This window comes from Diplotaxodon limnothrissa, linkage group LG3 (assembly GCF_057381915.1).
Source record: "Diplotaxodon limnothrissa isolate DT_005_m linkage group LG3, D_limnothrissa_male_GT1.1, whole genome shotgun sequence".
In the NCBI taxonomy this organism is placed as follows: Eukaryota; Metazoa; Chordata; class Actinopteri; order Cichliformes; family Cichlidae; genus Diplotaxodon; species Diplotaxodon limnothrissa.
In genome coordinates this window covers 50,472,309-50,485,011 of record NC_140598.1, presented here as the reverse complement: position 1 = coordinate 50,485,011, position 12,703 = coordinate 50,472,309, and the positions used below count along the sequence as shown (strand labels likewise).

General features: G+C 39.2%; 1 protein-coding gene across 1 annotated transcript in view; it reads right to left on the bottom strand.

Annotated features, from left to right (window-relative positions):
- Positions 1-10,727, bottom strand: part of LOC146636458 (uncharacterized) — a 28,267-nt gene extending 17,540 nt beyond the window's left edge. The window contains exons 1-3 of the mRNA XM_085350336.1: positions 10,697-10,727; positions 10,490-10,615; positions 10,140-10,235 (exon numbers count right to left, since the gene is read on the bottom strand). The gene's annotated coding sequence lies outside the window, so the exon portion shown is untranslated. The remainder of the gene's footprint in view (positions 1-10,139; positions 10,236-10,489; positions 10,616-10,696) is intronic.
- Between the last annotated feature and the right edge of the window lie 1,976 nt (positions 10,728-12,703).

Sequence of the window (12,703 nt, the reverse complement as noted above, 5' to 3'; positions counted from 1 at the left end):
TTGTTAGTTTGAAATGCTACAGGGAACTATGTACCTGTACATTAATGCTGTGGAAAGACTTCCTGTTCACATAGTCTCCTTCATTTACTGAAGGAGCAATGATTGGAATGTGAGTGCCATCTGTACAGCCAATCACGCCTGGGAACCGTGAAAATAAATGTAAAATTTAAGTAGTAGTTCAAGTATCACCACATCATGAATTAAGTTTTGTTCATCCTGCTACCTGCAATTTTGTGGAATCCCTCTTTGATAAATCTTGTGGGTCTATGACCGGGGAACACCACAGACGAGTGCAGGAGACGTTTCAGTGCAACTGTAACATTCCTGACTGCCCGACAGACGGTAGCCTTGGAAACGTGCTCAGCGTCACCAATATTATACAGAAAGCTCCCGTTTGCAAAAAACCGAAGTGCAATACAAATAATATGTACAGAACTGAGAGAATGTCCACGATGTGTCACATGAGCAATATTAGGCCTGAGGATGTTATTCAAATAAATTATAGATTGTGCTGAAAAACGGTAACGTTCACACAGAAAATCATCAGGAAATGATAAAATGTCCAAACGCGCTCTAATCACTCTCTCCCGGCGGAGAGCTCTGCGGAGAATTTGGGCTTCAACATCTACTGGCTCTTCAAGGAAGGGGCACGCCATGTCTGACACTTCCTACAGTCAGGTTTCCGACACAGAGGCGGAGAACGGCAGGGTTAGTTGAAGTAAACCTGCTAGGGGGCAGGTTAGCTTCACGGAGTGTGTCGTCATAGTGACTCACTCAGGATTAATCTAAACTCGCTTTGTGAAACCGAAAACCCAGAGTTTTCGTTAACTCAGGGTATACTTACTCAGAGTTTGCACTAAACCGGCTTTCTGAAATAGGGCCCAGCTTTAAGGTCTTTACACTGGCTGCCTGTCCATCAGAGGATAGACTTTAAAGTTCTGATGCTGGTCTATAAAGCTCTGAATGGTTTAGGACCAAAATATATCAGTGACCTCCTGACCCAGTATGAACCTTCCAGATCCCTCAGGTCATCTGGATCCGGTTTTTTATCAGTTCCCAGAGTCAGAACCAGACACGGAGAAGCTTCATTCAGCTTTTATGCTCCTTATATCTGGAACAAACTCCGAGAAAGCCTCAGATCAGCTGAAACACTCAGTTTATTCAAATCCAGGTTGAAGACCCACCTATTCTCAGCTGCATTTGAATAAAACACCAAATCCACACTTTTAAGCTTAAATTTCAAAACTTAAATTTTAACTACTGATTTTATCTACTGTTTTTTTTAATCAATTCTAATCATGCTTTTTATTTGTTTTTGTTTTAATGTCTCTGTAAAGCTATTTGAATCACCTTGTTGTTGAATTGTGCTATATAAATAAACTTGCCTTGCCTTATAGTATCATATCCCCGCATTAGAGCACTTACTCTTTCACTCCAGGCTTACTTGTTGTTCCTAGAGTATTTAAAAGTAGAATGGGAGGGAGAGCCTTCAGTTTTCAGGCCCTTCTTCTATGGAACCAGCTTCCAGTTTGGATTCAGGAGACAGACACTATCTCTACTTTTAAGATTAGGCTTCAAACTTTCCTTTTTGCTAAAGGGCTGGATCAGGTGACCCTGAATCCTCCCTTAGTTATGCTGCAATAGGTGTTCCCATGATGCATTGAGTATGTCTTATTAATTTACCTTTCTCACTCACTATGTGTTAATAGACCTCTCTGCATTGAATCATTACTTGTTATTAATTTCTGGAACTCTTCACCAGCATGTACTTTATCCTGTCTTCCTTCTCTCACCCCAATCGGTCCCAGCAGATGGCCGCCCCTCCCTGCGTCTGGTTCTACTCAATGTTTGTTCCTGTTAAAAGGGAGTTTTTCCTTCCCACTGTCACCAAAGTGCTTGCTCATAGGGGGTCATATGATTGTTGGGTTTTCCTCTGTATGTATTATTGTAGGATCTACCTTACAATATAAAGCACCCTGAGGTGACTGTTGTTGTGATTTAGCACAGTATAAATAAAATTGAATTGAACTGAATTAAAAACTATTTATGTTGCCTTGTTTGGTATCATTCTTTTCAGCAAAACCTCAAATGTCTTAATTTAGTTATTTTTTCATTTAGACATACTGTATTAACACAACTGATCTAAAATCAGACAAAAAACATAAAATCTGAGTAGAAAAAAGTTTTTACTGTAACAACCACAAACATGTTTAATGAATCATTTTCATAACTTAAAATGCAAATATAAATAGTAGATTTTAAAAACCTACGCAAAAGTTTTGCAAACAAGAAAGTTATTTTCAGCTATTTACCTAAAAACGCACCCAAGGTGTTTTTTTTTAAATATAATAACAATTTCAAACTATTTACAGAATAGTTTGAAATGGTTCATGGTCTGCGGTGCCGCTGCAGGGGAGCTGCAGGGGAGATGGACGCACCTGCACGGCATCTGCAATCATGGACTCGCCGGGATAAAAGGCTGTGCTGTCTATCAGTATGTTGTTGTGGTGGTGGTGGTGGTGTATGTGTCGACTGTGAGCTGTGGAGCTGTAGCCAAGCATGTGAACAGCAATCAGAAGACTAAATGTGTGAAATGCTCAAAAGCATGAACGTGTGGTCATCATGACTGTCGTGGTATTGCTACACAGAACAATTAGGTGAACCAATTTTAAGTGGTACAGGGCGCTGAAAAATCTGTCAAAAATGTTTTAGTATAACTTTGGTAAGCTACGAAGCTATGGAACGCCAGGACTGCCATAATGAATTAATTAAATACACCATTAAATAATTAATTAAATGTGGCAATAATTAATTAAAATCAGAAATAATTAATTACATAAATATTTACGACACATGTAATTAATTAATTATTGCCACATTTAATTAATTATTGACATATTTAATTAATTAATGACACATTTAATTAATTATTTATTTATTTCACATTTAAATAATTATTTAATGGTGTATTTAATTAATTCATTTTGGCACAGTTGACTCCTTCAGGTCTCACCATGAAATAATTTTATCTGTCAGCCTCACCCATCAAACTAAGTGGGCGGGGTTAACGCTGCCATGCAGCTTCTCTAACATTTGATTGGTTGCCGTGCAAAGTAAGGCAAGACAGGTCAATCCTAGATAATCGATTGCTTGTGTTGACTTGGTATCCCAGAATGCATTTCAAATCACAGGCAGCAATGGTGGCGGTGTAGTTTTAATAATAGTGTTTTAGCCGCGAATGTCTGGTCAGGTTGTCAACATAGAACATGTTTGCAAAAGTGCTCAGATGTTTTCAGAGATTTCACTAGCTCTGCTAACAGTCAGCTGACAGAGTGCACCGAGCTCACAGCCCCGGTGTTCCAGCTTAACTGTTTATTTTGTGTGTATTTGTTTGTTTTGGAGGAGGGGGGGGGGCTACGTTAACCGGTTTGTTTAGATATTCCACTCTCTGTGTTCCACATGTTGCATTCGCAGATTCTCATTTTCACCGAGCGATCGTCTCTTTCCGCCTGGTCTTGTGTCTCTGTGCTTCTGTAACATAAAGAACGAGCTGACGTGTTTCTCATGACACCAGCGATCAGCTCAACAGGCCCTCAGTTTACCTGCATGCATCCTCCTCCTCCTCACCTGTCAGCGGTTGTTTAACACCTGCTGCTAATTCAAGAAACACGTCCACGTTACCTAGTGATAGTCACAGTTTGACTGATATGACGCAGAGCTGCTGGAGCTTGTTTCCCAACAGAGCACTTTATAGGCGAATCCACTTTATCAGCGGCTGATGTCCAATCACCGGCACACAGCTTTGAAACCTCACCTGAGTTTTAGCTCTCAGTGGTTAAACGCTTAACTTAATTCACTCAGGTTCTGTCTGTCGGGTCACGTTTACTTCGCTGTTTTATTTACAACTGAGCAAATCGGTTTGGCTGAGGTTAAAGTTATGTTTCAGAACTGCTATAGTTTGACTTAAGTTTAATGGTTCACTGGCACATGTGTTAGATTGAACCATTCGCTTTTCTTTATCTGGTGTGTTTTGGATTTAACAGTGAATTTTGAGAGTAAACTAACTTATAAAATGTTTTAAAGAAAGAGAAGAGAAGGCGCATTTCCACCGAGAGGAGCAGAGAGGAGCTTGTTCATCATGAAGACTGCAACCTGGACAGAAATATTACATCATCTGGTTTTTAATAGTTATTCAACTGTATTCTAAGCACCAGCTGTCTGTTAGAATTTTTAGAGTTCACTTAACTAAAAATAAATGAGGTTAACATATAATTTGTGATTTTTTTTCTCTTTTTTTTCTTTTTTCTCTTTTTCGGTCATGTTATGTTTAACTGTCAAAGGCTTCTTACAAACTATGAAACACATTGTGCAGACTTCTGGATGTTAGAAGAAAACTAATACTGCTCATGAATGAGACTAAAGGCAGGAAGGTGTCCTTTAAAACTAAACATGTTAATAGGACCTCCCTATTTATATCATAGGTATATAGCATGTGTATTTCAGTAATAACCTACTTATTTCAGTGTAGGGGTGAACAGTCACACAGCTCACGTGGGCGTTATATGTGATACTCCTTAATTATAATTTATCCAAGTTAACTTCAGTTAACCATTCAGACAGTTCTTTTGCAATGAAAAACATAAACATCCATGCTCCTGGTTGGTTTCCACTGTGCCAGCTGTTTACATTACAGCTGCTTATGCAGTAGCCATGGTAACCACGGACTCTGAGCGGCTGGATCGACGGAGGTCAGACAACAATTTTACATATATGATCTTAAGACAGGACATAGCCACTGTACGTGCTGGCCTCATATCAAATGTAAATGCAGACTGAGTCTATGTTTGACGTTTGTTTTATATCTAATCTTGCTCTCAAATATTTAAACAGCAGCGAGTCTGCAGCTGAGGGAATACAAACTCAAATTGTCGGAACAGGTTTGCTCGTTTCTTGCGTGTATTCATTTGGTGATTTATTAAATGTATAACTGTTATTCTAATCTGCTGCTGAGTCTCTTACGCTGATGAAAATGCAGAAAACACAGATCACGGACACGAACACCTGTTCAACCAATCACTTTCATTCCACTTTGATCTGTGACGAACTGACGGTTCATCTCTGTTACAGTGTTGCGTTAGACTGCTATATTTTTTTGTTCTTAATGCTGTAGATTTTCACGTCTCTGGAATAGTTGGCAGTAATAAGGATGATTTTCTGTAAAATCATATAGATATGACCCGTGACATATTCGTAGATGACCATTAGATTAGTCAGCTGGGAAACTCTGTGTTAACTCAGAGAGCTGAAGATATCGTGGATATGCTGACCTCGCTCTGTGGTGTACAGGGCTGTTTACCCTCATGATTAATATTCACAATAAAAATATTAGCCGAACGCCATGAAGTCTGTATGTGTTTCATAGTGTCAAACAACCTTTGTACAGTTAAAGCTAGCAGTTACCACATGACGGAAACACCAACGTTATTTCTTTTATGCGTTTATACGCAGGTCACGCTGATTACTGAACAAAAACCCAAAGATCAGCTGTTAATCGAATTTATTTGCTCTCTCTCCTCCTTAAACATGTTTTTAATGTTAGTTATAATTCAGAATTGGCGACTGAAACACGAAGGACACATAAGAAAATCAGGAAATAAAACCCCGATAAATATAACCTCAGTAAAAGAAGTCAGTGTCAGCGGGGGTTATTACAGCTGTGTACCGGTGCCTGCGCTTTGTCGGTGGTAATAACAGCTCGATTGCTTGCGAGGCGAACGGGTCTATCCCACGCTTTGCCGTGAGACTGGGCAGACATCTCTGAAATCATCGAAGCACTTTTGCAAAGAGGCTCTATCTTGACAAACCGACCAGACACATAAAGATTAAACCACTACATTCTCGGCTAAAAAAAATATTAAAACGGTATTTGGTAACACACAAACAGTTCAGTTCTGTTAGTTTCCACATGCCGGTTGTTGTGTGGTAAAAACAATGGCCATCAGGCCAAAGCAATAGTTTTGACTCGATCAGCGTTAACCCCGCCCCCTGAGTTTGATGGGTGAGGCTGACAGATAAAATTATTTCATGGTGAGACCTGAAGGAGTCAACTTTAAATAATTATTTAAATGTGGCAATAATTAATTAAAATGTGAAATAAATAATTATTGACACATTTAATTAATTAATTAATTAATTACATGTGTCGTAAATATTTATGTAATTAATTATTTCCGATTTTAATTAATTATTGCCACATTTAATTAATTATTTAATGGTGTATTTAATTAATTCATTATGGCAGTCCTGACGTTCCATACAAAGCCACACCGCTTGATGGATTGTCGGAGCATTACAGCCACCGTAGTCAGGAGCCTCGCGGAGTAATCTGGGGCCAAAACTCCGTCCACTTCAGGTCTAGCACACAGAGAGTTAAAAACTGTCTAAATTCTTCCATCTTTAATGAAATAATCAGTGTTGCTGCTTTACCAGGTGTAACAATTAACAGCCAGACATCCATGAAAACAGAATTTATTAAATTTAACGGAGTTAGAAGTTAGCTCGCTAGTTTCCACCTAAACATGATATACCATGTTCTGACTGAGAAATTCCTGAAAAAAATAAAATGTACACCTCTGTAGTCACTTCCAAAATAAATGAAGACAGAAAACTAAACAGCAGTGACTTTTGTAGGGTTACTGAAGTTGGACTGGCTGGTATATAATGATGTGCTACATGATCGCTAGCTACACAACTCTGTTAGCAGTAAACAGTGAGGATGAATGCTAACTTTTTTCCACTCGATAAAAGTTAATGTGAGGGTTCCAGATGGTTAGGGACAAATGCAATCGCATGGCAGGATGCTGTAAATGGATCAAACTTCAGTCAGGAGAACAACTGAGATAATCCAGCCACAATACAAGGTTAGTTATTAATATACTGCAACAACTTGGGAATAGGGCAGCTGCGACGGTGGCGCCAGTGTCCGGCAGCCTCGCCTCTGTCAGTGCGCCCCAGGGTGGCTGTGGCTACAATGTAGCTTGCCATCACCAGTGTGTTTGAATGTGTGTGTGAATGGGTGGATGGCTGGATGTGTAAAGCGCTTTGGGGTCCTTAGGGACTACTAAAGCGCTATATAAATACAGGCCATTTACCATTTAATGAATCAATGGTACGGAAGTGGAGGAAGCAATAAGAATGAGTTGAGTAAAGTTTGACTTATCTGACTGTTTTGTTTCGCTTAATGCACCTTATAATCCGGTGCGCCTTATGTATGAAAACAGACCCATTCATCGACAATGCGCCTTATAATCTGGTGCAACTTATGGTCCGAAAAATACCGTATACAGTGGGGCAAAAAAGTATTTAGTCAGCCACCGATTGTGCAAGTTCCCCCACTTAAAATGATGACAGAGGTCAGTAATTTGCACCAGAGGTACACGTCAACTGTGAGAGACAGAATGTGAAAAAAAAATCCATGAATTCACATGGTAGGATTTGTAAAGAATTTATTCGTAAATCAGGGTGGAAAATAAGTATTTGGTCAATAACAAAAATACAACTCAATACTTTGTAACATAACCTTTGTTGGCAATAACAGAGGTCAAACGTTTACTATAGGTCTTTACCAGGTTTGCACACACAGTAGCTGGTATTTTGGCCCATTCCTCCATGCAGATCTTCTCGAGAGCAGTGATGTTTTGGGGCTGTCGCCGAGCAACACGGACTTTCAACTCCCGCCACAGATTTTCTATGGGGTTGAGGTCTGGAGACTGGCTAGGCCACTCCAGGACTTTCAAATGCTTCTTACGGAGCCACTCCTTTGTTGCCCGGGCGGTGTGTTTTGGATCATTGTCATGTTGGAAGACCCAGCCGCGTTTCATCTTCAAAGTTCTCACTGATGGAAGGAGGTTTTGGCTCAAAATCTCACGATACATGGCCGCATTCATTCTGTCCTTAACACGGATCAGTCGTCCTGTCCCCTTGGCAGAAAAACAGCCCCATAGCATGATGTTTCCACCCCCATGCTTCACAGTAGGTATGGTGTTCTTGGGATGCAACTCAGTATTCTTCGTCCTCCAAACACGACGAGTTGAGTTTATACCAAAAAGTTCTACTTTGGTTTCATCTGACCACATGACATTCTCCCAATCCTCTGCTGTATCATCCATGTGCTCTCTGGCAAACTTCAGACGGGCCTGGACATGCACTGGCTTCAGCAGCAGAACACGTCTGGCACTGCGGGATTTGATTCCCTGCCGTTTTAGTGTGTTACTGATGGTGACCTTTGTTACTTTGGTCCCAGCTCTCTGCAGGTCATTCACCAGGTCCCCCCGTGTGGTTCTGGGATCTTTGCTCACCGTTCTCATGATCATTTTGACCCCACGGGATGAGATCTTGCGTGGAGCCCCAGATCGTGGGAGATTATCAGTGGTCTTGTATGTCTTCCATTTTCTGATGATTGTTCCCACAGTTGATTTTTTCACACCAAGCTGCTTGCCTATTGTAGATTCACTCTTCCCAGTCTGGTGCAGGTCTACAATACTTTTCCTGGTGTCCTTCGAGAGCTCTTTGGTCTTGGCCATGGCGGAGTTTGGAGTCTGACTGTTTGAGGCTGTGGACAGGTGTCTTTTATACAGATGATGAGTTCAAACAGGTGCCATTCATACAGGTAACGAGTGGGGGACAGAAAAGCTTCTTACAGAAGACGTTACAGGTCTGTGAGAGCCAGAGATTTTCCTTGTTTGAGGTGACCAAATACTTATTTGCCACCCTGATTTACGGATAAATTCTTTACAAATCCTACCATGTGAATTCATGGATTTTTTTTTCACATTCTGTCTCTCACAGTTGACGTGTACCTCTGGTGCAAATTACTGACCTCTGTCATCATTTTAAGTGGGGGAACTTGCACAATCGGTGGCTGACTAAATACTTTTTTGCCCCACTGTATTTTGTTTTTTATCATCACTCTGGTTTTACGTGACCTATCAACACAATTTAAAAACCGGTATATAGCATCTTGTTGCTATGTCATCTTAAACTGGTCATGTGATTGGTTTACCACAACTACTTTATTCTTCCTCAGCCAATCAGCAGCACTCGTGTGATTGTTTCACCCCACCTAGCTCCCAGTAAGCTTAAGACAGCTTCAACCGTCTGTGTTGAAAAATAGTAACGTGTCTGCACTGCATTTTCTTGTTAGTAACGGTAACAGCGTTGTAATGACAGACATAGAAATTAGTTAGATTACTCGTTACTGAAAAAAGTAATGCTGTTAGTAATGCAGTTACTTTTAATGCTATTATTCCCATCACTGAATATGAGTAATTTGGCTGGCTAAGCATTTGACCTTGACCCTCATTGTTAGCGCAGAAGGTCAAAGTCGACCTTAAAAATAATAAAAAATGATTACTGTGGATTTCCATATTACCAAAGCTGACATCAGGATATATTACTTTGGATGTTATGAGGCTCATGTCAGCATGTTGCAATAAAAATATCATAAAACATCTAAGTTTTAGTATAGTCATTGCCCACTGACGGAAGTTGTGCTCTGAGTCTTCTTGTTTATACAGAGGGAAAAAAATAGAGTAGCATCCCTTCGTTTTTATAAATATGATTTATGTATTTATTTACAAGATTTATATAGAGGATCACATTAGGATCACAGGGGTACCTGAGATTAAGAATAACTCGATTTGTTTGCAAATTTACTTAAAATTAATAAAAAAAAAAATTCTCTTGTTTAGGGGTATGGTCTATGGCTCAGCTTCAGGGGAGAAGCGGTGCAGTGTGTTCAGTGGCAGTGCCAGGAGAGTGGACACAGCAGACAACAATTGTCTAATCTTGCCTTGCTTTTTTCAGTACATCTCTCCGATCTGGGACATTCTGGGAGTGATGAGAGCTCAAAACAAGCTAGGCAGCAGAACGGCTGGAGCAATCAATGTGGGATTGCAGTCTGAAAAGACTATACTAAAACATCCCTGTCTCTGTGCTGGGGCCCCTTAATAACTGGTAAGTGTTACATCTCTCTTTTATAAAAGTAGCGAGATTTGTTTAGGAAGCCAGTACTTTGTGGGAACTTCTTTGAAAATAATTTCAGCTTCTTAGTTTTTTTATTTAATAAAATGATAACTTACAATGGCAGCATCACATTTGCACCCACACTGGTCACAGTATAGCTGGTTTACTCCACTGGCATCTGATTGACTGAAATATTTGGCAATGGCATGAGCCTGAAAAATATAATCATGTCACTTGATGCTGAAATTTACTAACAGATAAAATGAAAAGGTCATTTCTACCCATCAAATCATGCTACCACTGGTATAAATCATTTCCCATAATTTTTGAAAATATTCATATAAATGAAGTTTTGCTTAAATAGTGAAATACTTGACAAAAATATACATATGTATAATTACTCTAACTAATATGTTCTAGAAAAGTGTGAATGGATTAAAAAGGTAGAGAAGATATCAGTCCTTACCACATTGTAGTCTTTGATGTCAGATTGCACCAGTTGAAGAGGTAGAGTCCAAAATGGATCATCTGTTCCTGTCTCTGTACTACATGTAGAGCATTTGTTCCTGTGTGTCAGCACTCCCTGGAATATCTTAAAAGACAACCACACAGGCTGTTAACTTATATGTAAATTTAATTAACATATTTGTAATATCTAAACTGCAGTCTTTACCTGTGAGGCTTCAGGACTAGTTAGACTCAGAATCTTCTCAAAGCACTCAGCTGCGTCACCTTGTACGGACACTGGTGCAGTGGAGGTATTGAAAAAAAAAAAATGCTATAACACATCTGTCAATGTAACATGTACTTAAAAAGATCTGCCAGTGAAACAATTTTCACTTGTTTCATTGGCAGATTTTTTCACTTAATACAAGATATTTTAGCTTGAAATAAGTGAAAAAAAATCTGCCAGTGGAATAAATGAAAATTCTCTAGTTTTAAGATTCACTGTCTTGAAACAAGTTCCTTTAGCTTACTGAAATGTTGCCCTTTAGCTGATTGTGTCTTATTTTAGGTGTGATGAGATCATTTTGACTAGAAATAAAACAAATGTACTTGGTTATATTTTGAGTTTTTGCAGTGCATCATGAACCCTCACGTTAACAAAAAAGTTAGCTTCCTCCTCCAGCTTCACTGTAGCTGTGTCCCAAAACGTCGGCTGCATTCCTCGGAGGACCCGGCCTTCGTGGTCTACGTGGGCCGGGTCCTTCGAAGACCGAGAAGGCCGGAAGTGTGGGGCTGTGAAATGGGACGGTCTAGCCTTCAGATTTGCGTCACCGCTGTGTCGGTGGAGTTTAATAAACAAAGCCGTCTGCTCCTTGCTATCTAAAATATAACAGGACACTGGCGTAAATTCTCGACCGCCTCACACTTCTGTTTAATCAGTTTTCTGTTTGACGTTTATTCAGCTGTGTGAAAATCCAGGAACCCACCCGGGGGATTAATAAAGTTTGATTTTATCTAATCTATTCTAATAACTTTGATCTCAGCCAAGCCGATTTACTCGGGAACAAATAAAACCCCGAAAAAAGGCAAATAATTAAATTTGTAAGTTATCCGAGTACTTACTATGCACTTAATGCAGACATATTATTAAAATTTGGTCTATAACAGTTGTATTGATGTATAGCAACTTGAAATGCTCCCAAAAATGGCACTACAGCATGTAAAAATATAAAGTAATCTCTGGCGGATTTGGTTCTATGGTAGGTCTTAAAGGGTTAAGAGTTATGATGTACTGTTTCACTTCCATTGTTAATTGTTTTTTTTGTTTTGTTTTTTTTTAAAGAAACACACCACTTTCTGCCATCAAATATTCTTCAAATAATGCTGACAGGGGTACCGCAGCTTTTTACAACATTAGTTTTACAATTCCCAAAAAGACCTTTTTGTATAACTCTGAAATATACATTATTTTTCAGTTTAGGGTAACCTTTTTTTTAACCCTTTAAGCAGTGATCTAAAACTGTTGACAGGTAGTGTGCATGTAGCAAAGATTTAAAGATTTCTGTAAAAGCAGACATGGAGCTATTTTTATACCATGCTAGCTACCCAAGTCAACAGGTATTTTTACCAGATAATCTAAGATCTTTAAAGTGTGGTTGCCAGAATTTTTTCCTGTTATATCTTATGATATTTAATGGCTTCAATATTAACTACAAAAGCTTTTTTACTGTTCTCTAGCTAAGTAAAACTACACACTGGATTCCAAAAACAGCCTAATATGTAAAGAGTAACTGATTAATCTTGGTTAGTTTACTGCCAATTTTTTTATTCTATTCTATTTTTTATTCTGGTCAGTTGTAATTATACAGCTATACTTTTAATACTGTTGAGCCTTTTATCCACAGATTAATCAGCACTTCCCTTGCTACATGTGCCATCATGTTTTAAATAAGCTATAGTTTAGCCTCTTCTTTAAAAACACAATCTGGACCCACCTGTTCTGGCTAATTACAGGCCAATTTCGAAGCGTCCCTTTCTTTCAAAAGTTCTGGAGAAAGTGATCTATCTATAGTTGCAGGCCCACCTTGATCTTAATGAGACGTGAAGATGGCGCAGAGTGTGGCAGCCTCGTCACGAGCTTCCCCAAGCAACAGCTGGTTTTTGTGTTTAATTTTACTTTTCCTTTATTTTTTCACGAGTAGCACATGTCTCCTTGTGTACGACCGACAAACCT